General features: G+C 45.4%; 1 pseudogene; it reads right to left on the bottom strand.

Annotated features, from left to right (window-relative positions):
* LOC147109944 (myelin-associated glycoprotein-like) lies at window positions 1-27,599 on the bottom strand (annotated as a pseudogene).

Raw genomic sequence — 27,599 nt, 5'->3', positions numbered from 1 at the left:
TCAATTATGTTTAATTGCTGCGTATTCGCAGGTCGCCTCATTTTGAATATCTTGTTCATGTTTGCGAAAGTTTGAGTCATTGATGGTCGCATACACAATCTCGTTGCTCTGAGCTGGTTTAGTCGAGTTTGCAGCACCACGACCAGCCTCTGTATATTGATCATCCCTCTGTAACGGAAGGAAGTTGAGTTAGATATTGAGTTATTGCAGATATAGAGCTGAACGTGATGGGACTGTGCTGTCTGCACCAGAAGAAATCTAACTATTATATGCCAGGTAAGTTTTCTAATGGCCCTGATCCGTGAGAATAGCGTTGTTAAGTCGAGATAAAGGACACAAACATCTTGCATTTGTATATCCGGACGAGTAGATAAGGCTGGGGTGTGGGACTAAATTGAAAACCACTATGAACCAGCCAGCACAGGTACAACGGGCCGAATGGTCGCATTCTGTGCTGTAAAATTCTATTGTTCTAAGGCTCTTAAATAGTTCACTTGATCCGAGTCTGTAGAAATAGAGGTACCGATTACAAAAACAAGGAAGTTACGATGAACATTATTTAAATCAGTGGTTAGGATTCGGCTGGAGTATTGTGTCCAATTCTGTGCATCACATTGTCGGAACGATGTCAAAGATTTAGAGAGGGTGCAGAGCAAATTGACTACAATTATAGGAGGGATGAAGGTCTGCACTTAAACGGAGAGTCTAGGGAAGCAGGGATTGCTCTCCTTAGAGTAGAGAATGTTAAAGGGAGATTAGAAATTTGTGATCAAAATTCTGCAGTAAGTCAGGAGAAATTGTTCCCACTGGCATGAGCGTCGCTAAACAGATAACACAGGTTGAAGGTATTTGGCACAAGAACAAAATGGGAGATGAGAAGGTTTTTTTTTTTAACTCAGCGAGCTGTCAGGATCTGGAATGCGCTGTCTGAATGGGCTGTGGATGTTGATTCAACAATAACATTCAAAAGGAAATTGAAGATATGCGGTAACATGAAAAAATATCAAATCTGGGCTAAGGGAATAGAACAGTATAGTGTGACTAATTGGTAAACACTTTCAAAGAGCCAGCACAAGCAACGTGGGCTGACTGGCCTTCTGGGCTGTATGGTTCTATGATTATTAAGGCCAAAGCGCTGCTATGCAATTAAAACTTTAGGATTCCAGCTGCTGTTGTAGAAAAAATGCAGCAACCAGTTAATTAGATGAATGCGGAATTAATCTAATGTAGTTGGTGTGCATTGAGGGAGAAATGTTTGCAAAGGCACGGGGAGAACTCTTTTTCATCCCCACAATCGGACTATGGGATTGTTTATCTCCACATGAAGAAACAAATGGGGCCTTGTTTTAACATCCGGGTCTTCCGGCAATGCTGCAATCCTTCAGTAATGAAATGAAGTTCCAGCCTAGATTAGAAGTTGAAATGCTGGAGCAAAGCTTGAAGTCGCAACCGTGTTAGTCAAATGTGAGGAATATGGGGACCACATTGACAGCAAGATGCAATTCGGAAGTTGCACATAACACTGCATAACTGGAATGTTTATCCCCTCTGGAGTCGCTCACACCTTGTGATCTTGTTGGACATTGAACAGGTGCAACCTAATTTGAAGGGAGTAAGATGATATTGGAAATGCACTTTTATATTAAGAACTAGCTGGCGGGGCTCGGCATTGCCAGGGCTTTTTTGGGCCGCGTGGTTTACGGCCGGGCGCTGCCGCTCCCCTGCTCTGTGTCACTCTTCCCCAACCTGACCCTCTCTCTCTTCCTCCCCCTTTCTCTCCCTGCCCCTATCTCTCCCTGACACTCTCTCTGTCCACCTCTCTCTCCCCCTCTCTTTCTCCCTGCCCCTGTCTGTCCCCTATCTCTCTCCCTCCCTCTCTCTCCCTCTCCCCCTCTCCTCTCCCTCCCTCCCTCCCTCCCCATGTTTTGGCACCCGGGGAAGGGCTTTGCAAATGGAGCCCGGCCGCGGTGGCAGTGCGCGGCCTAGCGCTTCAGGTCCAGCCGGGCTCTGGGGCCGAGACTGAACCCAGCTGAGCTCCCAGTGTGGCCGGCCGCGGGCCGCGTGGTTAACGGCCGGCCACTGCCACTCCCCCGCCCGCTCTGTGTCTCGGGTCGAGCGGTTGTCAGGCCCAGCACGAGTGACCCCAACTCATCTGCCGCTCCGGCGGGCTGGGAGCAGGATGCTGTGTCAGAGCCGCAATGTGCGGGGATGTTGTGCTGGTACTGTCGCTGTTGGGATTTTAAAAATGGCGGCGGAGTTTCGGGAGGCTGCAGGATTAGGCCCGCCCGCACACGGAATGAAACGCCCCCCGTGACACACCGATTGGTCAACCATCAGGTCACTAAATTGTAGGATTGGTGAACGAACACGTCAGTCAACGCTATCCCCTCTACGATTGGTCAACCATCAGGTCACTCAACGCTATGAGCGGCAGGATTTGTCAACCGCAAATGAGTGGATTTTTAGAAAACATAGGCATAGACATAGAAGATAGAAGCAGGAGTAGGCCATTCGGCCCCTCGAGCCTGCTCCGCCATTCGATGAGATCATGGCTGATCATCCAAACTCAGTACACCATACCTGCCTTCTCCCCATATCCCTTGATACCTTTAGCTCTAAGAAATATATTTTTCTCATTCTTGAATATATTTAAAGAGTTGGCCTCAACCGCCTTCTGTGGTAGAGAATTCCACAGGTTCACCACTCTCTGGGTGAAGAAATTCTTCTTCATCTCTGTCCTAAATGGCTTACCCCTTACCCTTAGACTATGACCCCTGGTTCTGGACTCTCCGACCATCGGGAACATTCTACCTGCATCTAGTTTGTCCAGACCTGTCAGAATTTTGTAAGTTTCGATGAGATCCCCTCTCATTCTTCTAAACTCCAGCGAGTATAAGCCCAATCGACCCAATCTCTCCTCGTACGTCATTCCTGCCATCCCAGGGATCAGCCTTGTGAATCTTCGCTGAACTCCTTCCATGGCAAGAACATCCTTCCTCAGATAAAGCGACCAAAGCTGCACACAGTACTCAAGGTGTGGTCTCACCAAGGCCCTGTACAACTGCAGCAGGACATCCTTGCTCCTGTACTCAAACCCTTTCGCTATGAAGGCCAACATACCATTTGCCTTCTTCACCGCCTGCTGCACCTGCATGCTCACCTTCAGTGACTGGTGCACAAGGACAACCAGTTCACTTTGCACTTCCCCTTCTCCCAATCTATTGCCATTCAGATAATAGTCTGCCTTTCTGTTTTTGACACCAAAGTGGATAACCTCGCATTTATCCATGTTATATTGCATCTGCCACGCTTCTGCCCAATCACCCAACCTGTCCAAATCATCCTGGAGTTTCTCGGTATCCTCCTCGCAGCACACATGCCCACCCAGCCTGTGTCATCTGCAAACTTGGAGATATTACATCTAGTTCCCTTATCTAAATCATTAATGTATATTGTGAATAGCTGGGGTCCAAGCACCGATCCCTGCGGTACCCCACTAGTCACTGCCTGCCACTCAGAAAAAGACACGGTAATTCCTACGCTCTGCTTTCTGTCCGCCAACCAGTTCTCTATCCAAGTCAATACCTTGCCCCCAATCCCATGTGCCTTAACTTTACACGCTAATCTCTTATGCGGGACCTTATCAAAAGCCTTTTGAAAGTCCAAATACACCACATCTACTGATTCTCCCTTATCTATTTTCCCTGTTACATCCTCAAAACATTCCAGTAGATTCGTCAAGAACGATTTACATTTTGTAAATCCATTTTGATTTTGTCCGATCCTGTCACTGTTTTCCAAGTGCTCAGCAATTACATGCTTTATAATGGACTCTCGCATTATTCCCACAACCAATGTCAGACTTACTGGTCTGTAGTTCCCCGCTTTCTTTCTCCCACCCTTTTTGAATAGTGGGGTAACATTAACTACCCTCCAATCCATGGGTACTCGTTCCAGAGTCTATCGAGTTCTGGAAGATGACCAGCAATGCATCTATTATTTCCAGGGCCACTTCCTTAAGTACCCTAGGATGTAGATCATCAGGCCCTGAGGATTTATCGGCCTTCAATCCCGTCAATTTCCCTAACACCATTTCCCTACAAATACTGATTTCTTTCAGTTCCTCCCTCTCATCAGACCCTATGTTCTCCAACATCTCTGGGAGGTTATTTTTGTCCTCCTTTGTGAAGACAGAACAAAAATGTGCATTTAATTGGACTGCCATTTCTTTGTTCCCCATTATAACTTCCCCTGCTTCTGAATGCAAGGGACCTACACTTGATTTCACTAATCTTTTTCTCTTCACATATCTATAAAAGCTCTTACAGTCAGTTTTTATGTTCCCTGCAAGCTTACTTTCATATTCTATTTCCCCTTCTTAATTAATCCATTTGTCCTCCTTTGTTGAATCATAAACTGCTCCCAATCCTCAGGGTTACCGCTTTTTCTTGCCAATTTACATGCCCTCTCCTTGGATCTTATGCTATCCCTAATTTCCCTTGTTAGCCACGGTTGAGTAACCCTTTTTGTTTTATTCTTGTCCCAAACTGGGATGAAAAAATTCTGTAGTTCATCCATACGGTCTTTGAATGTTTGCCATTGCCTATCCACCGTCAACCCTTTGAGTGACATTCCCCAATCAATCCTACACAATTCGCGCCTCATACCATCGTAGTTTCCTTTATTTAAATTCTGGACACTAGTCTCCGAGTCAACTACTTCACTCTCCATCCTAATGAAGAATTCTATCATATTATGCTCGCTCTGACCCAAGGGGCCTCGTACAATAAGATTGCTAATTAATCCTCTCTCATCACATAATACCCAGTCTAAGATGGCCTGATCTCTGGTTGGTTCCTTGACATATTGTTCCAGAAAACCATCCCGTAAATATTCTAGGAATTCCTCTTCCACAGTATTTTTACTAATTTGGTTAGCCCAATCTATATGTAAATTAAAGTCCCCCATGATGACTGCTGTGCCCTTATTGCACGTGTCTCTAATTTCCCATTTAATGCCATCCCCAACATCCGTATTACTGTTTAGAGGTCTATATACCACTCCCACTAACGTTTTCTGCCCCTTGATATTTCTCAGTTCTACCCATACAGATTCTGCATCATCAGTGTTAATATCCTTCCTTTCAATTGTGTTAATCCCCTCTTTAACCAGCAATGCTACCCCACCTCCCTTTCTTTTTTGCCTATCCTTCCTAAATATTGAATACACCTGGATGTTGAGTTCCCAGCCTTGGCCACCCTGGAGCCATGTTTCTGTAATCCCAATCAAATCATGTTCGTTTACCTCTATTTGTGCAGCTAATTCATCCACCTTGTTCTGAATGCTCCTTGCATTAAGACACAAAGCCTTCAGGCTTGTTTTTTAATGCTCTCAGACATTTATGAATTATTATTTACTGTGACCATGTTTGATTTAAACCGTTGAGTTCTTTGCCTTCTAATTTTGTTTTTCTCCTTCCTGTCTTTTGCTTTTTTCCTGTTTCCCTTTCCTCTGTCTCCCTGCTCAGGTTCCCAACCCCCTGCCACTTCAGTTTAAACCCTCCCCAACAGCACTAGCAAACACTCCCCCTAGGACATTGGTCGCGGCCCTGCCCAGGTGCAAACCGTCCCGTTTGTACTAGTCCCACCTCTCCCAGAAATTGTTCAAATGTCCAAGGAATTTGAATCCCTCCCCCTCATAGCATTCCTCTAGCCATGTTTTCATTTGAAATATCCTCCTATTTCTACTCTGACTAGCACGTGGCACTGGTAGCAATCCTGAGATTACTACCATTGAGGTCCTATTTTTAATTTAACTCCTAACTCCCTATATTCTGCTTTTAGGATCTCATCCCGATTTTTACCTATATCGTTGGTGCCTATGTGCACCACGACAACGGGCTGTTCGCCCTCCCCCTCCAAAATATTCTGCAGCTGCTCCTAGACGTCCTTGACCCTTGCACCAGGGAGGCAACACACCATCCTTGAGTCTCGATTGCGGCTGCAAAAACCCCCAGCTATTCCCCTTACAATTGAGTCCCCTATCACTATAGCTCTTCCACTCTTTTTCCTCCCAGCTTGTGCAGCAGAGCCACCCATGGTGCCAGGAAGTTGGCTGCTGCTGCCTTCCCCTGATGAGTCATCCCCCCCAGCAGTCTTCAAATTGGTATATCTGTAGGAGAGGGGGATGGCCGCAGGGGATTCCTGCACTACCTGCCTGTGCCTCTTACTCTGCCTGCTGGTCACCCATTCCCTTCCTGCCTGTACACCCTTTACCTGCGGTGTGACCAACTCGCTAAATGTGATATTCACGATGTCCTCAGCATCGTGAATGCTCCAAAATGAATCCATCCGCAGCTCCAGTGCCTCAATGCGGTCTGTCAGTAGCTGCAGTTGGACACACTTCCCGCACACATGGTCATCTGGAACGCAGGCAGCGTCCCTGATTTCCCACATAGAGCAGGAGGAGCACACTACGGGGCTGGGCTGTCCTGGCATGACTAACCATTAATTAATTAATTAGAATTAAATGAATCCCACCAATTTCACTTCAATTAAATGATTGACTGAAAGGCCCTTGGTTAATAGTAGTCACCACGACACAACAGAGACGTTAGAAACCACAAAATTTAAGTTTACAAAAATTTAGAAAGAAAATACTCACCAACCAATCACTTACCTGCTTCTTGGTGACGCCACACTTCGATTACTTTTTGCTTCCCGCTCCCGAAACCTGGATTGGTAAGCCGCCTCTGGTGCTCTTTAAGTACCTGTGCCGCCTCTGGTGCTCCCTCGCAGGTCCACTGCCTCTGCGCTCTCGGAGCTCTGGGCCTCGCCACCTCTGGTGCGCTTTAAGCACCTCTGCTGCCTCTGGTGCTCCCTCACAGGCTCGCTGCCGCTCCGCTCTCGGGGCTCTGGGCCTCGCTGCCTCTGGTGCTCATTAAGTACCTCCGCTGCGTCTGGTGCTCCCTCACAGGTCCACTGCCTCTCCGCTCTCGGGGCTCTGGGCCTCACCACCTCTGGTGCTCTTTAAGTGCCTCCGCCACCTCTGGTGCTCCCTGGCAGGTCCGCTCCCTCTCCGCTCTCGGGGCTCTGGGCCTCGCCACCTCTGGTGCTCTTTAAGTACCTCTGCCGCCTCTGGTGCTCCCTCGCAGCTCTGCTGCCCCTCTGCTCTCGGGGCTCTGGGCCTCACCACCTCTGGTGCTCTTTAAGTACCTCTGCCACCTCCGGTGCTCCCTCACAGGTCTGCTGCCTCTCCAATCTCGGGGCTCTGGGCCTCACCACCTCTGGTGCTCTTTAAGTACCTCTGCCGCCTCTGGTGCTCCCTCGCAGGTCCGCTGCCTCTCCGCTCCTGGAGTTTTTGTATACTGTCGGAACAATTGTTGTCTGACCAAAAAGTAAATACACCTATGACTCTCCACTGATCATCAGCTTTCTTTTGATATAACATATGTGTAGGTACGCTCTATAACCTTTGAGTGTATAGCGGACAGACAAACAGACAGCGGACAGACAGACATACAGACAGACAAACCAACCGCTTTATTATATACAAGCTGAAGTGCCGGCGGTGCCGAGGGATTTTTGTGGGCATGTTGTTGTTGGAAGAGAGAGTGCGAGCGACTGGGGGGAAGAGAGAGAGAGCGAGTGACTGGGGGGAAGAGAGAGAGAGAGCGAGCGACTGGGGGGAAGAGAGAGAGAGAGAGCGAGCAACTGGGGGGGAGGGAGGGAGTGATTGGGGCGAAGAGAGAGAGCGACGGGGGAAGAGAGAGAGTGACTGGGGGGAAGAGTGAGAGCGACTGGGGGGAAGAGAGAGAGCAACTGGGGGTAAGAGAGAGAACGACTGGAGGGAAGAGAGAGAGTGACTGGGGGAAGAGAGATAGCAACTGGGTGGAAGAGAGAGAGCGACTGGGCGGAAGAGAGAGAGCGACTGGGGGGAAGAGCGAGACGGGGGAAGAGACAGACGGGGGAAGAGAGAGACGTGGGGGAAGAGAGAGAGTGACTGGGGGGAAGAGAGAGAGTGAGAGACTGGGGGGAAGAGAGAGAGCGACTGGGGGGAAGAGAGAGCGACTGGGGGAAGAGAGAGAGCGACAGGGGGGAAGAGAGAGAGCGAGAGACTGGGGGGAAGAAAGAGAGCGACTGGGGGGAAGTGGGGGAGGGAAGGGGGAGGTGGAAGGGGGAGGGGAGGTGGGAGGGGGAGGTGGGAGGGAGGTGGAAGGGGGAGCTGGGGGGGAAGGTAGGGGGGGAAGCAAGGGGGAAGGTAGGGGGGTGGGGGGTGGGGGTGTGGGGGGTGGGGGTGTGGGGGGGGTGGGGGGGACAGAAGGGGAATGGGGGTGAGGGGGCGAAGGGGGCGTGAGGGTGTGGGGGGGAGGGGTGCTGGGGGAGTGGGGGGGAGGGGGGTGGGGGTGTGGGGTGGAAGGGGGGTGGGGGAAGGGTTCTGGGGGGATGGGGTTAGGGGTGTGGGGGGGAAGGGCGTGTGTGGGGGTGTGTGGGTGGGGAAGATGGGTTGGGCGGGGTGGGGTGGGAGGGAGGGGGAGGGGGGAGATGGAGGGGGTAGAGGGAGGGGGGTTAAAGGGAGGGGGGAAGGGGGAAAGGGAGGGGTGGAAGGGGGGAAGAGAAGGGGGGAGGGAAGGGGGGAGGGGGGAGGGAAAGGGGAAAGGGGGGAAAGGGAGGGTTGGTTGGGGGGGGAAGGGGGAGTGGGGGAAGGAGGGGGAAGGGGGAGGGAGGGGGGAAGCCAGCAGACCCTCTCCCCTCTGCCAGTGTTGGACCCTGTCTGGGCCGGAAGCCTGGGACTGTAGTTGCGCTGCTGGCCATTGGAGAAGCCTACGCCTCGGGCCCCTGCACTGATATGGCCCAGCCTACCTTTTAATACCTTGAAACATGAAACTTAAAGTACTTATAAAATATTTTTGATAAATTTTTCTATAACATACACTTTACAACCTCACCAATCTTTTTATTAAAAAACGGGTCCTCACCTGTAAGTGTGTTGTATCACAAACAACAATGACTGCCGCTTGCTTTTCAGTTGTAAAGATTAGGCCCCGCCCACACAGTCGATTGTCTGTCCCGGTCACCAGGACCCGATTGGGAGCACTGAAGCCCAGCCCACTCTATGTTCCTGTACTAAGATGGCCGCGTATGTACTCTGTTACACACTGAATCAAAATGGCATCGCACAGAAACTTTTCACCCTCATTGACAAAGATGGCTGCCGTTAACCTGGGGCTGTCAGCAGAAGAAAGCCCCTCAGCTGCAAACACGGGATCTTCAGATTATTATTCGGGGCTTGCGACCTACCCCAGTTGCTGATGAAGCCTCCCCACCTACTGACCCTGGGAATGGAGCTGAGGCAGCACACCCTCTCCAATCTGCCAGTGTTGGTCCCTGTCTAGGCCGGGAGCCTGGGAGTGGAGTTGCGCTGCTGGCAGTTGGAGAAGCCTAGGCCCCGGGTCCCCGCACTGATATGGCCCTGAGCTTGTTGAGCGCGACGGGAGGTGCCTAGCTCAGGCGTGGCTGGGCAACAGAGGCCCAGGCTTCGAGGCCTAGAAAAAAGGTGAAAGGTAGGAAAATTATAGAGGTTAGAGAAAAGATTTACAGATTAATTAACTTGTTTCAAAAACAATTTGTGTTTGAAAAGCAACTTATTTTTTTGCTGGAAATGTAGATTTGAAAAGAAACACGCAGAAAGAGGGAAAAAAAATGAAGAGTTTGGAATCAAGATGGCGGCCACTCACCTCATTTCAGAATGATAAGGCCCGCCCACACATGCACCGATTGGTCAACCGTCAGGTCACTGAACTGTAGGATTGGTCAATCGTCCTGTCACTCGACTGTAGGATGGCCCACCCACACTTGCAATGAACCCGCCCCCGTGACGCTGCGATTGGTCGACCGTACGATTGGTCAACCTTCATGTCACTCGATGCTAATGAGCAGATAATGAGCGGAATTTTGACCGTTTATTGGATAACGCGGGCGCAATTTTTGTCTCGTAAATACGCTTATGACAGTTCTGGAATCGTAAGCTTTCTTTTGATGTAATGCACATGTAGGTACGCTCTATAACTTGAGAGTGTAGAGCCAGACAGACAGAAGGACAGACAGACCAACAGACAGATAGATCAACCGCTCTTATATATAGATATAGATTTGGTCGGAGAAGGAACGCCAAGGTGAGAAATACTCCCTAATTGAATTTAGTAGGTCACTACACTTAGAGTCTATCTCTGTTGCACTCTTAGCGAGGTGAGGAGGAGGCTAATCCTCCCTTAAAGGCCAAAAGTGTTCTAAAACTCCCGGTAATCTGTTGGGCATTGCCCATTATGAGTCACTTGCTGGATGACAGCACACCAAACATCCTACAGTTGTCACTCCAGCTTGGCATCACATACCTCAGCGTTTAGTGCATTCTGCCCCATGCTGTAAATCAGCAAATCATCGTGTGCTTCGGAGACACATGCAGGTTCCCGGTGTTGCTGCCTGAATAATAACAAATGCAAATGAGGCACTTCCCATAATTAACTGGAATGTTTAGTGAAAGTACACTGCGCCTGCGCGATGTAGGCCAACAGAGACTTGTGTCTTTTATTTCATGCAATTAGCACAGACCAGTTCCGATACCCATATCTTTTCAATTCCGAACTGCCTACATTTCAAAAGGGAACATTTTGCTTTATCTATGATGAGCGGTAACGGCACCATGCTGCTTGCTGTAGATGAAAGTTGAGTGTGATAAATAACGGACAGAGAAGGTTTATTAATTTTATCAACACCTGGTTAAATAGCAGATGCAAAACTGTCAATGTGCATACACAATCCTTACCATTATTAGGTCGTCGTCGTATGTGTCTTCATACTGTTCCCTTTGGGGAACTGTATGAAGTGGTAGAAGGATTTCTGGCTGTGATTAACGCTCCTTCTGTGACTGTAACCATCTTTGTACCAGCCATTAGGGTGGTCAGTTCTATGGCGGGAGGGTTTTACGGGTTCTCACAACCCATATGAGGGGGGGTGGCACCCACAACCACGGACGCAAGTATCCTGCTGGATATCAACCCAGAACTTAGAGCCGGAGCTCTGGGTCTACTTGCTGGGACTGTCTGAGAGCGGGGTTTGAAACCCTACGCCTTCATGGCCCAGTGGCAGGGATCCTACCACTACGCCAAAGGCCCACCCCCATTATTAGGTAAACCGCTTCAACACATTGGAGTGAGAAAGCAGGAATAATTCAATATTCCTCATCAAAATTTTTCAGAACATTTTTAAGGATGACACAGGTAATGTTGGCCCTTATTGCAAGGGAGTTGGAGTATTAAAGTAGGGAAGCTTTGCTACAACTGTTCAGGGCGCTGGTGAGACCACATCTCGAGTTGCTTGCAGTTTTGGTCTCCTATTTCCGGAAGGATATACTTGCATTGGAGGCAGTTCAGATAAGCTTCTCCAGCTTAATTCCTGAGATGAAGGGGATGTCTTTTGAAGATCGGTTGAGCAGGTTCAGCTTATACTCAATGGAGTTTAGAAGAATGAGGGATGATCTTATTGAAATATGTAAGATTCTGAGGGGCCTGTCAGGGTAGATGCAGGGAGGATGTTTCCCCTTGTGGGAGAATCTAGAACTGGGGAGCATCGTTTCAAAATAACCGGTGGCACATTTAAAACGGAGATGAGGAGAAATTTCTTCTCTCAGAGGGTCTTGAATCTTTGGAATTCTCTAACCCAGAGAGCTATGGAGGCGGAGTCATTGAACATATTCATGGCTGAGATCGACATATATTTGAGGGTTATGGGGAATGGGTGGGAAGATGGACTTGAGATCAGGATCAGATCAGCCATGATCTTATTGAATGGCAGAGCAGTCTCCAGGGATCAAATGGCCGACTCCTGCTCCTATTTCTTATCTTCTTATGTATTAATGTTCTTATGTTTAGTTGATATCATTAAGCATGGAATGCCTTCTTATATTATATCATGGTACATGCACGGTTAAAGGCTAGCAGCACTGATTCAATTGTGCTGGCTCATTTTGTTCTGGTTGTTGCTGAATCATTGGCTGTTGAGGGACGATGCCTATCTGAGGAGTACCATCATAGACTTCAATTGTAAAGATCGCGTGTGGGTTGTTGAATGATATATTTGATTGGCATCTCATTGCAAACCATACTGGTTGTTAATTGAATTCAATTGGATACCTTTCTGAAGGTAATTATCAGCATGTCTATTTAAAGTAGGGAGTCTGTCTAGAGCTTTCAAAGAGAGCTAATCAGAACAAATAGCTTAAGTCACTGTTAAGAATAAGATAACAAGTGCAACATATATAATCCCTTATATCATACTTTAGCGCATCAGTCACAACCAATTTTGAAATATAATGTTGTACTCCTTGAGCCATACAAATGTAACAACTACTGTATACATATGTGTCACGTTACTTTTACTATTTTCTTGTTGTTTTACTGTTTGCTGGACTAGCTTGATTGTTACAACTTAAGTTGGTGAAGTGTTGTGCTGAGAGTCAGACATGGCAAGAAGGCTTGCGTGAGGGTGCCCCATAAAAACAGCAGCAGAAAAACATTGAAAGGGCTTTCTATGCACATTCTTTGAGCATGTTGACATCTTTATCCAGATTACACGGGAGGTGTATAACACCCCTTGGCATATAACGCGCCTGCGATCAGAAGTCCAAAAAATTCCAGTTGAAACAGAAGGAAACAGACCCCAATAATGGAACAGGAAGAATGCACAGACAGCCTGATTTAAGCAGCCACTAATATAACTGTGTAGGTGAATCGAGTAGAGGCGAGCGACTGGTCACGGATTATTAACACTCCTACATTATGCACCGGTTTAGGCAGATGCACACTGTACTCATGTGAGATTCATTTAAACGAGTTTTTGATACATGGACTTTCTGATACAGGGTCACCTTTAAAACTGCATTCTATGCAATAAAGTTCACACCTAACTTTGTATCTTCAGCATGAGCGCGACTGCAATTAGAATAAACAGCCCAATGGTTCCTCCTCCTATTATGAGGACGATTGTCCTGGAGAATATTCCTAAAATGTTGGTAAAAACCATTGCTGTACATTAATTAATTGGGTTTAGACAACAATCTTGGAAGCTCATTTGTGAATGTGAGGAAGCAAGCTACCTTTATTTTCGGATCAGAAAGCGAATGAAAAATTAGGCACTACGCTTGTCTGAACCTGATTATCCTTGTGTAAAAGCATTTTAATTCTGTGTTGCGGCCTGGCGTAAATTCAAAATAAATAATTTACGATTCGCTGGTGTAAAAATCACAAGTGACAAATTAACTTCAAATGAAACCCACCCTCGTAAAAACAGTGTACATAATCCAATCAGAATGCAGGCCCGCCAAGGTCACCAGTTACAGCGGTAATATTTAAAATCTATAGAGATAGTTCAATTTCACTTAGATTGGTTTTAAATACTCAAATGCGTCTGCAGAAGATGGAAAGGAGCATGCATATACAAAAGGGTAGATTTCAGTTTGCTATCATGTTGTGAGATTTTCTAAATGGTTTATCCTAATTCAGAAGAATTTGTTTTCCAAGATCACTGGCTATTCCTGGTGCTCAGATAATTCAAATCTTATCTTTAAAATTTAACCCGTTAAAAGTTTCAGAAGGCTGAAAGCTAAAATGGATAATGCCGACCTCACTTTCAGATGGTGATTGACCACTGATTGATAGTGGTCCTAACATTAATTCGAGAAAGATTCAGTATGGACCTGCTAAATGGAGCTGGCATTTGCTGAAACTAACACCGTTCAGTTAGTGACTGACGAGTGATGGGCCAGCTCCTAAAATTGTGGGTTTATCTAAAAAGATGGAAACATCAATAGGAAATGATCATGTAAACAGTTGCAGTGTCGAAGTACAATTAAGTCATGAGTTGAGCTAACCATAATAGTTCTGGTAGTTTCCAATTTAATATGAAGCAGCCTTTTTTGCACCAGTTGGTGGCTTACTATATTTTCACTTGTAACACGTGAGCGCTGTAAGGAATAATTTCATATTAAACCGAATGAGTGTTCAGTCCAACCAGACCTGTCCTGACAATTGTTATGGGGGAACCTCAGACGGAGCAAGTTCAGAGTGTTAATTATGTATAATATACCCACAACCGTGATTCACCCGTCTCTGTATTAAAAGGTCAATTAATTTAAATTTCTTCACTTTATGTACTACTTAAAACATCTTCGTTTCTTGTGGACTGGCGTGTTTCTTCAATAATTATCCGGCTAACAAGGCGACAGTTCAAAGGACCTATTTTCAGAATATTACACAGTTAACTCAGCATCAATACAATTAACAGAAGTTGGTTTAACACCATTTTATTAGCTAATTTGAGAGAATTTGTGCTCATCAAAATACAGGATGTCCGGTCTATGAATTGGGAAATTGTATACCTCAGACTACGATTAATATTTATGAGCAATTACATTAGAGTAAAGGTCCCAATCAATGTGCTGCTGTTGCAAACTCATAAATGTACAACCTGCTGCATTTATGCCACAATATGCCATCTTCCAATCGAGTCATACTGAGCTAGACATAGAAATATAGAAGAAATATAGAAGATAGAGCAGAGGTAGGCCGTTCGGCCCCTCGAGCCTGCTCCACCATTCAATGAGATCATGGATAATCATCCAAATTCAGTATCCTGTTCCTGCCTTCTCTGCATATCCCTTGATCCCTTCAGCCTTAAGAAATATATCTAACTCCTTCCTGAATATATTTAATGAATTGGCCTCTACTGCCTTCTTTCGTAGGGAATTCCACAGGTTCACTACTCTCTGGGTGAAGAAATTCCTCCTCATCTCTGTCCTAAATGGCTTACCCCTTACCCCTGGTTCTGGACTTCCCGACCATCGGGAACATCCTTCCTGCATCTAGTCAGTCTAGTCCTGTTAGAATTTTGTAAGTTTCAATGAGATTCCCTCTCATTCTTCTAAACTCCAGCGAGTACAAACCCAATCGACCCAACCTCTCCTCATACGTCATTCCTGCCATCCCAGGTATCAGCCTGGTGATTCTTCGCTGCACTCCTTCCATGGCAAGTACATCCTTCATCTGGTAAGGCGACCAAAACTGCACACAATACTCTGGATGTGTTCTCACCCAACCTGTCCAAATCATACTGGAGTTTCTTGGCATGCTCCTCACAGCACACACGCCCACCCAGCTTTGTGCCGTCTGCAATCTTGGAGATATTACATCTAGTTCCCGCGTCCAGATCATTAATATATATTGGGAATAGTTGGGATCCAAGGACCGATCCCTGCGGTAACCCACTAGTCACTGCCTGCCACTCGGAAGAAGAGCCGTTTATTCCAACTCTTTGCTTTCTGTCTGCCAACTAGTTCTCTATCAAAGTCAATACCTTGCTCCCAATCCCATGTGCCTGAACTGTACCCGCTAATCTCTTATGCCGTACCTTATCGAAAGCCTTTTGAAAGTCCAAATACACCAGATCCACTGGTTCTCCCTTATCTATTTTACCAGACGTCGCGTTAGTTTCCGTTGGAGCCATCGAGGTTCTTTTGCGCTATTTCCGCTGGAAATGGTGGCACTATCCCAAACTCGTGCACATAGACGCCTTCCAGCAAGCAGGCAAGAGAAAATTGGAATTTAATTCAGAGTTTGTTAATTGATAAATTAATATATACTTACATTGTACTGAAATCAGTGTGGAGCGGTTTGTGTTGCCCAGGGCATTTTCAGCCATGCACCAATATTCACCATCATCCTCAGAACGAATGTTGTGGAATATCTGCTTTAGTTCACCACTGGGGGACCTGCTGAACTCTTCACCATTTTTCACCCACCTCAAGCTGGCCAGAGGCTTCCCCCAGGCCGTGCAGTATAATATATATGAGGTTCCTTCCACAGCTACTGTCGAGGAATTGACGATTAATATTTCCAGTCCATCTGAAATAGGAATTAATGTAGAACGTGAATATTCAGTAAGCATGATTTCGCTCCTAATGAAATATTGATATTCGGTCGTTATGTAATGAAAACATCTAACCTTTACTGTCGGTCAGTTTAAAGTTATGAAAGAATGTATATTTCCTCGAAAATGTACACCACCCTTCCCCTTTTGTCCGTTTTTGTGGCCTACATATGTTAACATTGGTACTTCATTCAATCCAATTCTGAAGCCCAACCAGATCTCTGATCTGGCATCATAGCAGAGATCAGCTTTGGGTTACTCGCCACGTCCTTTATTAATGCTTTTATGAATGATTATACTCAGAACGTCACTGGAAGTCCTTAGAATACGAATTAACAATCAAATAAGCCTAAATCTGACTGCCCCCAGCATTCATTTATCGGTCTGAATCTTCCTAAAATAGTATAGCTATGAGGATTGGTTTGAGCACCATTCCGATTCATTAAGTTTCCAGGTGGACACTCAGAATACAGACGTCCATCTTTTCTCAATACATTATTTGTCGCGGTCCTAAATCCTTATTAAATAGTTTATGATGGAAGTATAATAATAAAAGCCGTTATCCGATAGGTTATATCTATTAACTGTAGAGCAGGCACTTACAATTAATCTGCAAGGTACGACTTTGGGGAGAAGGAGTGGGGATACCACCAATTAAAATTGTGCATCCCAGAACTGCTCCGTGATGAGCAAATGATGGAGTGAAGGTAATCACGGATGAAACTCTCCAAGAACCAAAACGTGCATCCATCTTGAGTAGACCATGGAAGAGGCAGGGACACATTGTAGTTAATCCACTTCAGTTGCAGGTAGCCCTCCGGACAGTTGTGGATGATGGAACAGATCAATACTGCAGTTTGCCAGCGATCAGTTCGCCATAACCTGAAATCTCTGGCTTTTCTATAAGTGTAGGAGCAGGCGCGTGTGTTAGGTTCATTTCAATCTTAAAACGGGCAAGTGATCTGCTCCAACTCAATCTGATAAAGAACTTTAAAAAGGAATATATTTTCCAACTTTTTATCTGCTAAGGGTTGCAAGTGAGTTCACTATTCTGAATTACGCCTTGGTGTTAAAAGGTAGTTTATTGCCTCACTGGGCAATATATAACCTCCAGTCATTAACTATTCTTCGATTTATCACCTACATTATTCAAATTATGGATCTGATACCAATAGACCAGTTTTGCACGCAGGAATTAAAATCAAGGTTATCTCTACAAGTATCACTAGTATTTGATCCTTTCCTTTGCCTAGCTTTGCATGAGCACTTACCAGTCAGATTGTGACTAATGCAGACGCAGAGAGATCCAAAATTACGATGCAAAGAAACGTCAATATAGAAAGATGATGCTCAAGAAATGAAGAGACCAGAAAACGACAGGTAACATGGACTGGGGTGGAGAAACACAGCAGATATCTCACATGTAAATCTCATGAAACCTGCAGCACAAATAGCATGTTGGTGACGTGGGAACAGAATGAAGAAATACATCTTAATTTTAACTCACTTTCGCATAACTCTAAAATGTACTTTGGAATTCACATCTAATTAAATGCGGGGTAAATGAGCTCTGAATAGGGAAAGGCAAGAAAAAGACTCCATTTATAAAGTGCCCTTAAAGTCTTTGCAACGTCCTAAAACGCTTCACACAAAAGTAATTAGAAATGGAACGAGCAAGCCATTCCTGATGATAAATACAGCAGATTATTTGAAAATAAATATGAAGAAGTTTGGAATTAAGGATAAGGTAGAAATTGCAAAACAACTGTTTGGAAGGGATGAAGCAGTGCGTCGCCGTTATTTGCAGTTGCTCAGAATGGATGGTAACTGAGGAGAATGTCCCACAGGGTTGAGTTTATTAATTGTTTCTATTGATCGTGTATATCGATTATTTGTATATAGCGCTGGAAATAGTGATGTCCCAATGTACCGACAGTAATTAATAGCAGAATTAATTGATACAGGTTAACAAATGAAAATGGTGTAAAACTGGCAATATCTGATCTTACTGATTATACAAACCCGCCTGTTAATTACTTTCCATTGCATTACATAGAAAAGGGAAATGTGGCATGGTGTAAAATGAAAGGCTCATCCTTTATCGCCAGTTTGATACACAGGCAAAACTTGAAATTACGCCTCCCAGTAAGTAACGCTGACTACTAAAGGGAGTTTCAAAGAGTTAATGGAGGGAGAGCAGAATGGGGAAATATGAGGCAGATACAACTCAGTGTCAGTGAATATGAGGCAGTAGATTTTAGTTTGAACGGTGATGTGGAATAGAGGCGAAATGTGGGGCTCCAGGTTGATAAGAAAGTGAAAGCCGCACCTCCAGTGGAAACGGGCATGAAAAGATTACTGGAGTCTGCATTTAACATTGATGTTAAATATAAATGTCAAGATTCTAAAGAGAACCGCAGTTAGTTCACAGATGGAACAACATAGTGTGCTTTGGACTCACTGTATGTGTTGGCTACAAGGGCGGATACGGTTGGTTTTTGGCTGGTTTGAGGAACGACCAACACCAAGAACGCCTTTAAATTTGGGGCCAGACCGCATTAGACTACCATAGATTTTGGGACGATTTGACAGCAGTGCTTAAACTTATAAAGCAACGGGACAGCGGCGATAGAACCAGACTGCGGCAGAATGCTGAACTTGCCGTGCGGGTCTGGAAATAATAAGCAACTGATTTCAGTTTCTGGTGTAGATCAATATCGTCCGTCTTACATCCCATCAAAAAGTTGCAAATCTATCCTCATTTGAACAGTTCAGAATAGGTTCGACAGATGATTGAAGGGAATTTCAATAAAGAGTTGTGGGAACTGAGCAGCCAGACGCGATTTGGAGTGCTGCTCATGTGAAGGATAAACAGCCACACGGACTGGTTGCTCCGAACGGCCTGTTTACTGCTGTAATGTTTAGATACTTCTGTGTTTAGGATATGAACCACAACGTCCCTTATCAGTATCGCCTGCACCCTGTGTTTCAACTACACTTTGAGATCGGCCAGGGACGTTATAATATTTGCCCACTTTGCACATATGTTGATTCCTACTGAAGCACGGGAGTGAAAATGTACAAAAGGAACTAAGGGAAAACTCACACGAAATAGAAAGAAAGTCTCGGGCACCGTCAGTGAGATGTTCCTTAGTATTGGAGCCCAAAGGGAATTCCAGGATGAGTTGATATGTACCATCATCACTCTTCAGGAGGGAACATTGTCCATATGCAAGGTTGCCCTTGAACTCAGCTCTTCCACCGCAGTTATAATGTCGTCTGTGTGGATCTTTAGAATCATAGACAGTGGAGAGACCGCAGAGGGGGCCCAAATTTAACCACCTCCCGTTTGGGATGGAGTAATAGACGAGATTATCAAATGTACACGGGATGTCTGCACATGAACCCAACACCGCCGACACAAATTTTGGCCTCACCACAGAGCACTGAGCACTACAAACAACTCAGAAAAAGGAACATGAGAATCCATGTCAGTATCTATTGAAAATGTTTTGCAACATCTTAACGTTCCATTACTGTATGTGCTAATTGACAAGCAAACAGTAAGGTTGTACCTTCACCACACGGACTGCAGTGGTTCAAGAAGGCAGCTGAACGCGGCCTTCTCAAGGGCAGTTATGGATGGGCAATAAATGCTGGCCTTGCCAGCTACTCCAACATCCCATGAACGAATAAAAAAAATGCCCAACACAATTTAAATATCAGTTAATGCCTTTTCAAAATCATTTAAAATACTAATTCAATAACAATCACAACACCTATTAAAATGTTTATTGGAATAACGATTTGATAGGAGATTTATGAACCAATAATATACATATTTCATACTCATCTAAAAACCAAACACATATCCGCAAACAAGCAAATGAATGCCCAATAAAAACACATTTAATAGACGTTAAAATATTGATCAAAATATATATTTATATATATTAAAACGCTATTGATTCTTCCCTGGATTTCTCAACATATACGAATTAAAATGTTATTGAATGTGCACTATTATACTAAATAAATATTATTTGAAAAACCATATATTAAAATGTTATTTGAATAGGTAATCAACCACAATAATACACCAATAAGGGGCGCCTTAAACGGCCATGACATTCCTAATTCGCCAGTTTTAAAATCAATCACCAAAAATCATTTATATTGGTATTTTCCTGTTCCTTTCCCACAATATAAAAGGCACCAACTGTAGTAATATTATATACAATACAAACTTATCACCTGTTAATATCATGAGAAAAACAAACAAGCAACGCCTCATGAATGGAACCTGTTGTAGATTTCACTCTCAAAATGAAGAAACAATTTCACAATTTAGACCATTCAGGTTTCTTCATTCTTCTTGCTAGTCATATCTTGGATTTCTTTGCTAATCTTCGTCAGGCTATCGGGGAAAGTCAGCTAGTCGGTACCAACAATCTGTAGGAATAGTCCTTACTTACTCAGCTTCGGAGGTTAGGTGGGCAACTAGCACATCTTGTACATGGGCTGCGTGTCACCGACTGTTATGATGGGCCAGAAATTCCAGAACGGGGCTTGCAGCGCGTGCAAGCCCCGTATTTGCACTTACCCCGCGCTCCTGCCGATCAGCTTCTGGGACGCCTGAACTTGGAGAAATAGAAAGCACATTCCCGGGCAGCGTATGACGTCACGCCGCCCAGGAGTGCAGCCAGCGCGGACCCAGGAGCGTGCAGTGTAAGTGAGACACGCCCCTTGAGGTCTCAGTTTCACTGGACACGCCCCCAATGTTTCTGTCAAGCTGCTTTGCTTTTTTACATGCAAAGCAGTAGTTTAAATAGGTTTTTGGAAGTTTTTTGAAGATTTTGGTAACTTTTATAAACTTTTTAAAATGCTTACATTATTTTGAGTAATCTGAAGTAGTTTTAAAGAGAATTAAAGCAATTTAAAGACTTTTAAAAGAATTTTTTAAATTCCATTTATTTATTTAGCAATGTCGTCGTCATACGTGTCTTCACACTGTTCCCTTTGGGGAACTCTATGAAGTGGTGGAAGGATTTATGGCCGTGATTAACGCTCATTCCGTGACCGTAACCATCTTTGAACTAGCCATTAGGGCGGTTAGTCCTATGGCGGGAGGGTTTTACGGGCTCCCACAAGCTATACAAGGAGGGGGGGCCACCCACACCCATGGACACAAATATCCCACTGGATGTCAACCCAGAATTTAGAGCTGGAGCTCTGACTCCACTTGCCGGGACTGTCTGGAGCGGGGTTCGAAACCCTACCCTGATCTGGCCCAGCGGCGGGGATCCTACCGCTATGACAAACGCCCAATCCGATTGAGAACGTGAAATGGCAGCATAGTGCTCCAGTCACGAGGAGGGAAAAGGCGCAGGAAACGTATGGGTGTCACCTTTTGTGCGGAGTGGGCCTTTTGCGTAGCAGTAAGCATCCCCGCCGCTGGGCCAGAAGGAGTAGGGTTTTGAACCCCACTCCAGACAGTCCCGGCAAGTGGAGTCGGAGCTCCAACTTTAAATTCTGGGTGGACATCCAGCGGGATACTTGCGTCCGTGGGTGTTGGTGCCCCCCCCCCTCAGATGGGTTGTGGGAGCCCGTAAAACCCTCCCGCCATAGGACTAACCACCCTAATGGCTGGTTCAAAGATGGTTACGGTCACGGAATGAGCGTTAATCACGGCCATAAATCCTTCCACCACTTCATACAGTTCCCCAAAGGGAACAGTGTGAGGATACGTCCGATGATGACCTCTTGCTCAATGCACCTCCTTGGACCCTCAGTCGCAGATGGGAGGGGGCAAGTCGTGCAAGTGTTAAATTTTTTATTTTATTGACATGTAAAATGTTGGCCCAATAATTCCCTTCCAAATGCGCTAGTACGGTCGGGGTACTTACGCATCTGGCCAGATGAAATGCCGGTTTTCAGCATGCGCAGTGCATGTGGGGAAAACCGGCATTTCCTGTCCTCTAACGAAGGGGTTCAGAGGCAGAACGCGTGCGACTGCACATGCAGCGCGTGCGCAGTATAATTCGCCGCTTTCATTAATGCTTTCAGTGAGGTCCAGTCATTACAACTTACACATGAAAAAAGCATGGGTACAGTTGCTCCAGAGGCTGCGGAGGAAGATATTTCTTATCGTGGAGCTTCTGAAAGTATGTATGTCTGTATATATTCCTTTGCGTGTTATGTATATATTCCTTTACTTATGTGTATGAATGTATTATTTAATTATGACTTTCAGAGAAAGTAACTTATTGGAAAATCATAATTAAAAACATACATTCATAGTAAAGGAATATAAAACATACATACATATACGTAAAGGAATATATGTGGACATACATACATAACTCATTCTCACATTCCATTCACACAGCCACAATTGCTCCTTCTACCTACCGTTCTGAAAACCCTTTAAAAAAAAAAAAATTTAACTTTAAAACTTACTTAAAATTTCTTAAAATAACTTCCCTCCCTTTCCCCCCAAAAAATATTGCATTTCAAAAGGTCCACGATAAAATATATCTTCCTCCGCAGCCAATGAACCACTTTACACTTGCTTTTTTTCAGTGTAACTTCTAAGGACTTAACCTCACGGATTTCATGAATGAAATCCACGAAGTTCACTGCGCAAGCGCTGCCTGTGCAGTCGCACGCGCTCGAGGTCTGGAAATGCCGGCGTTCCCCGCATGCGCTGTTCATGCTGAACGCCGGCATTTCCAACGGCCAGAAGCGTGAGTAAGCCGACCGTACTCACGCTTCTGGCCTGGAATTTCTGGCCCATCGATGTTATGGTATGTCAGCAGTTGCTAAACAATGCGTAATATAGAAGCAGCATCTCTCTCTCTTTCTCTCTCGCTCTCCCTCTCTCAAACATATTTACAGTAAATGTGTTAATATTTTTGAAAATATGTTAGTATCTGCGTTAGAATGCCACCGCCCACGCTTGCAGGGGCCTCTGACTCACATTTCACACTTACTTAGTTTTCTGGCAGCTAATGCGAGCTCAATGTTGGAGAGGTGTAACTACATTTACTTTGGTTACAGCAGCTAGTGCGAGCTGAATGTTGGGGAGGTGTAACTAGAGTTAGTCAGGTTGCTGCAGTTTACATACGTGTGGCTTCCTCACCTTCGTCTGCATCTGCGATGTCAGAGATAGGAGCCTTTTTTCGAATAGATTTAACTCTTTATACCCACACTTAAGCTCTCCCGAAATTAACTTTCCCGAAATTAAACAAGGTTCTATCCTGAGAGTGCCTTGTCAACACGGCCAACGATGCTATACATTAATAAAGTTCCTCCTAATATTTACTGACAATTTGGACCTGATTGCCTGTGCTTAAAAAGAGGGACACTTTCGTTAATTTTAATTCGGTTGGTGACACGTCATCCTCACTGACCAATCAGAGAAGAGTAAGAATGTCTCATTTCCCAAGAGTCCCACCCCACTTTGTGATGCTATAGAAATGCCCCTCTTCCAGTCACACCTCGATTCCGACCAATTACGCTGATTGTTGGGAGAGTTTACATTGGGCCTTATTCTAGTGAGTGTGTGTGGAAATTTGAACGTAACTTCAGGTGGCCAAAAGTGGCGCAGTGACCAGCGTATAGTGGGTTCAGTTTGTGATTAAGTCCCGAGCGGAAAATACCTGCCACAATAACTAAGCTAAGAAGGCAATCAGGGCCTGCCTTTGTTGCCGCATATGAAAAACGGCAAGGCAGACAGTGCAGCATTGCACGGAGGTGCCGTTCTCGATTTTGTGCTCCAGTCTCTGGAGTGGAACTTGAACGTAAGAAGTTCTGGACTCAGACGGGATTACTTCCAAATGAGCCACGGCTGCCAACTTAATAAGGAGGTCATTATTAGCGGGTATTATTTATTAAGTAGATGTATCATTAATATGGAGGATGCGGGCTTTCAATTTACTTTACAGAATAAACTTACAGATGAAAACACAACAAGACCTTTCACAATACAGCACAGGCTATAAGCGGATGTGGCCTGACCACAACTTTTCTGTCTCAATTTTCAAAGCGATTTGCAGCCAAGGACGTGATTGATAGCAGGGGGCTGTGAGCTGCAGTCACTACCACTAATTGAGCTCTGAATAGAAAGGAGTTGCTCATGTCTATACTCTACTGGCACTGGTTGTTATCAGAGCTAACTCGCAGCAACGACAACAAAGGAGAACACTGGGTGAGAAACAGAGGGTGCATCATCTAAGCCGTCAGTGTTAAGAGCATAAGAAAATAAGAAGTAAAGAACACGAGTTGGCCATACTGCCCCTCGAGCCTGCTCCACAATTCAATAATATCATGGCTGATCATCGACCTCAACTCCACTTTCCCGCCCGATCTCCATATCTCTTCATTCTCCTAGAGTCCATAATTCTCTCTATCTCAGCCGTGAGTATGCGCAAAGAATCAGCATTCACAGCCCTCTGGGGCAGATAATTACAAATATTCACAAACCTCTGAGTGAAGAAATTCCTCCTCAGCTGAATCATAAATGGGCGACCACTTATCCTGAGACTATGCTCCCGAGTTCTCGACACTCCAACCAGGGGGAACAACCTGTCAGCATCTACCCTGTCAATTCCCCTCAGAATCGTTTATGTTTGAACGTTATCACCTCTAATTTTTCTAAACTCCAGAGAGTATAGGCCCATTCTACACAATCTCTCCTCCTAGGACAGCCCTCTTCCAAAACTGGGCCTCGGATTTAAACACGCATCCCTGAACTAGTGAACAAAACTAACCTTGGCCCTGGAATTGAACACACATCCCATAATGATTCACCAATGTCAAACTGGGGCCTGAATCTGAACCAAGATACTTAAACTATTCAACCTAATTCAAACTGGATCCTGGTGAGTAAAGTCCTCAGTAAACTGTTTGTTACAGCCAAACTGAGCTTTGGATCTAAATAAAGATACCTAAACAAGTGAATGTAACCAAAACTGGGCTCGGATCTGAATATACATCCCTAAACTGGTCAGTAAAAACCAACTGGGCCCTCTATCTTAAAACACAGCCATGAACTAGTCAATATAGTGAAGAGTGTGGAGGATAGTGATAGACTTCAGGAGGACATAGACAGACTGGTGGGATGGGCGGACTTGTGCTGCTGAATTTTAACACAGAAAATTGCGAAGTGATACATTTTGGTACGAAGAACGAGGAGAGGCAATATAAACTAAATGATACAATTCTGAAGGGGGTGTAGGAACAGAGAGACCTGGGGTGTATATGTGCACACATTGTTGAAGATGGCAGTAAAGATTGAGATAGCGGTTAAAACAGCCTGGGCTTCATAAATAGAGGCATAGAGTAATAAAGCAATGATGGTATGATGCAACTTTATAAAGCACTCGTTCGGCAAAAACTGGAGTATTGTGTCCAATTCTAGGGAACAGCACTTTAGGAAGGATCTAAAGGCTTTAGAGAGGGTGCAGTAAAAATGTACAAGAATGATACCAGGGATGAGGGTCTTCAGTTAAGTGAATAGACTGGAGAAATAGAGGTTGTTCACCTTAGAGCAGAGAAAGTTGACAGGAGATTTGAAAGAGGTGTTCAAAATCATGAGGGGTCTGGACAGAGTAGATAGAAAGAAACTGTTCCCATTGACTGAAGTGTCGAGAACCAGAGGACAGCAGATTTAAGGTGATTGGCAGAAGCTACAAAGGCGACAGGAGGAACAACTTTTTTATGCAGCGAGTGGTTATGATGTGAAATGCAGTGCCTGAAAGGGCGGTGGAGGTAGATTCAATCGTGACTTTCAAAGGCGAATTATATATGTACCCGAAAGAAAACTAATGTAGGGCTGCGGGGAAAGGGCAGTGAGTGGGACTAGCTGAAGCGCTCTTGCAGAGAGCCTGCACGGGCTCGACGGGCCGAATGGCTTCCTTCTGTGCTGTAGCCATTCTATGATTCTATGATCTAAGACCAACTGGGCCTCAGCCTGATCACATTTCCCCAAACGAACCTGTAAAACCAAACGGGGCCCTGCATCTGAACACGCATCCTCCCTCCCTCTATCTCTCTGTTACAGACACTCTGTCACTCACTCCCTCTCTCACACACACTCTCATCCTGTTTTCTCTAGCAAAGAGAAGGCTGAGGATTGAACTAGCTGAGGTCTTTAACATTGTGATGCGCTTCCACGTTGGAAACATTATCTAGGTAAAGAGGTTGATGCTGAATTCACTATTGAAGACTATCTTATATTAATGGCGCTGTGTTATGCTACCTCCCATAATCTAAAACATCTTCTCTAGATCAACCCGATCAAATCGCTTTCAGAATTTTAAAGCCCAGTTTCGTTTATACTGAATGATTAGGGATAGTCTTTCAGATTGAGTCCCATTTCTGGTTTAAGTGACTGCACCCTCTGCACACACACTGCCACCCCAGGACAGGAGTGCAGGAGGAGGAACTGCACATTCCCCACACACACCGCCGCCCCAGGACAGGGATCAAGGGATATGGAGAGAAGGCAGGAGCAGGGTACTGAATTTGGATGATCAGCCATGATCTCATTGAATGGCGGAGCAGGCTCGAGGGGCCGAATGGACTACTCCTGCTCCTATCTTCTATGTCTCTATGTTACTATGTTTCTATGTAAGAGGAGGAACTGCACCCACCCCATACACAGCGCCGCCCCAGCAGAGGAGGTGGAGCTGCACCCACCCCACACGCAACGCCTCCCCAGGAGAGGGGGAGGAACTGCATCCTTCCCACACGCACCGCCTCCCCAGGACAGGAGGAGGAACTGAACCCACCCAATACACAGCGCCGCCCCAGGAGAGGAGGTGGAACTGCACGCAGCCCACATTCACCGCCTCCCCAGGACAGGAAGAGGAACTGCATCCCGCCCACAAAGGGATGTGTTTTCATTCCCAGAGCCAAGCTTGGTTTTATTGAGTAGTTTACGGATTTGTGTTTACATCCAAGTCCCAGTTTTGGCTCAAAGTCCGCATGATGCATCCTCGGTGCCTCATCCACTGTTCTCTTTCAATCTGGCTGCTCCGAGATGGTTTTCTTTACATCATGCAGTGTTACAGCTCCAGGGCAGAGGTGTGAGGACTTCGTTTCTATTTAGAGTGCAATTAGTCCTGGTAACAACAGCTCAAACTCCGCCCCCACCCACCACCCCCCAATCTATTTTTATGCTCCACTCTCTGTCTCTCACTCTTTGCCACTCTCTCACACTCTCTCTGTCTTCCATACTCGGTGGCTCTTTCTCTGTGCCTCATAAAATAACCCTAAATCGGGTATTAAAAGAGGTTTCACAAGGCGGATTGAAAAATGATTTAAAAACAAGGTTAAGCATTGGTTCAAAAAGGGGTACATGTGGGGGTGAATTGGGGGTATATTAAGGAGTTAGCGAAAGGGGTTTACAAATAGGGTTTTACATGTGTGTTAAGTGGGAGATTTAAAAAGAGGGTGATGTTGGGGGAGGGGCTCTAGGGGCTCACAGAAAGTGAGGCGCGAAAGCCAACGAGGCCGCCGCTAGCTCTGCACCTCCCACTCTCCATCACCTTGCCAATAATCGGCAATGTGCTCAACTCCATTTGACTCTCCCTCTGCCTTCGCCGACTCCCTCAT

The sequence above is a fragment of the Somniosus microcephalus genome, chromosome 12 (assembly GCF_052327205.1).
Source record: "Somniosus microcephalus isolate GS21.2 chromosome 12, FLI_Smic_1.0, whole genome shotgun sequence".
Taxonomy (NCBI): Eukaryota; Metazoa; Chordata; class Chondrichthyes; order Squaliformes; family Somniosidae; genus Somniosus; species Somniosus microcephalus.
Note: the sequence above shows the minus strand (reverse complement) of the source record. Positions and strands in the feature narration are given on the sequence as shown.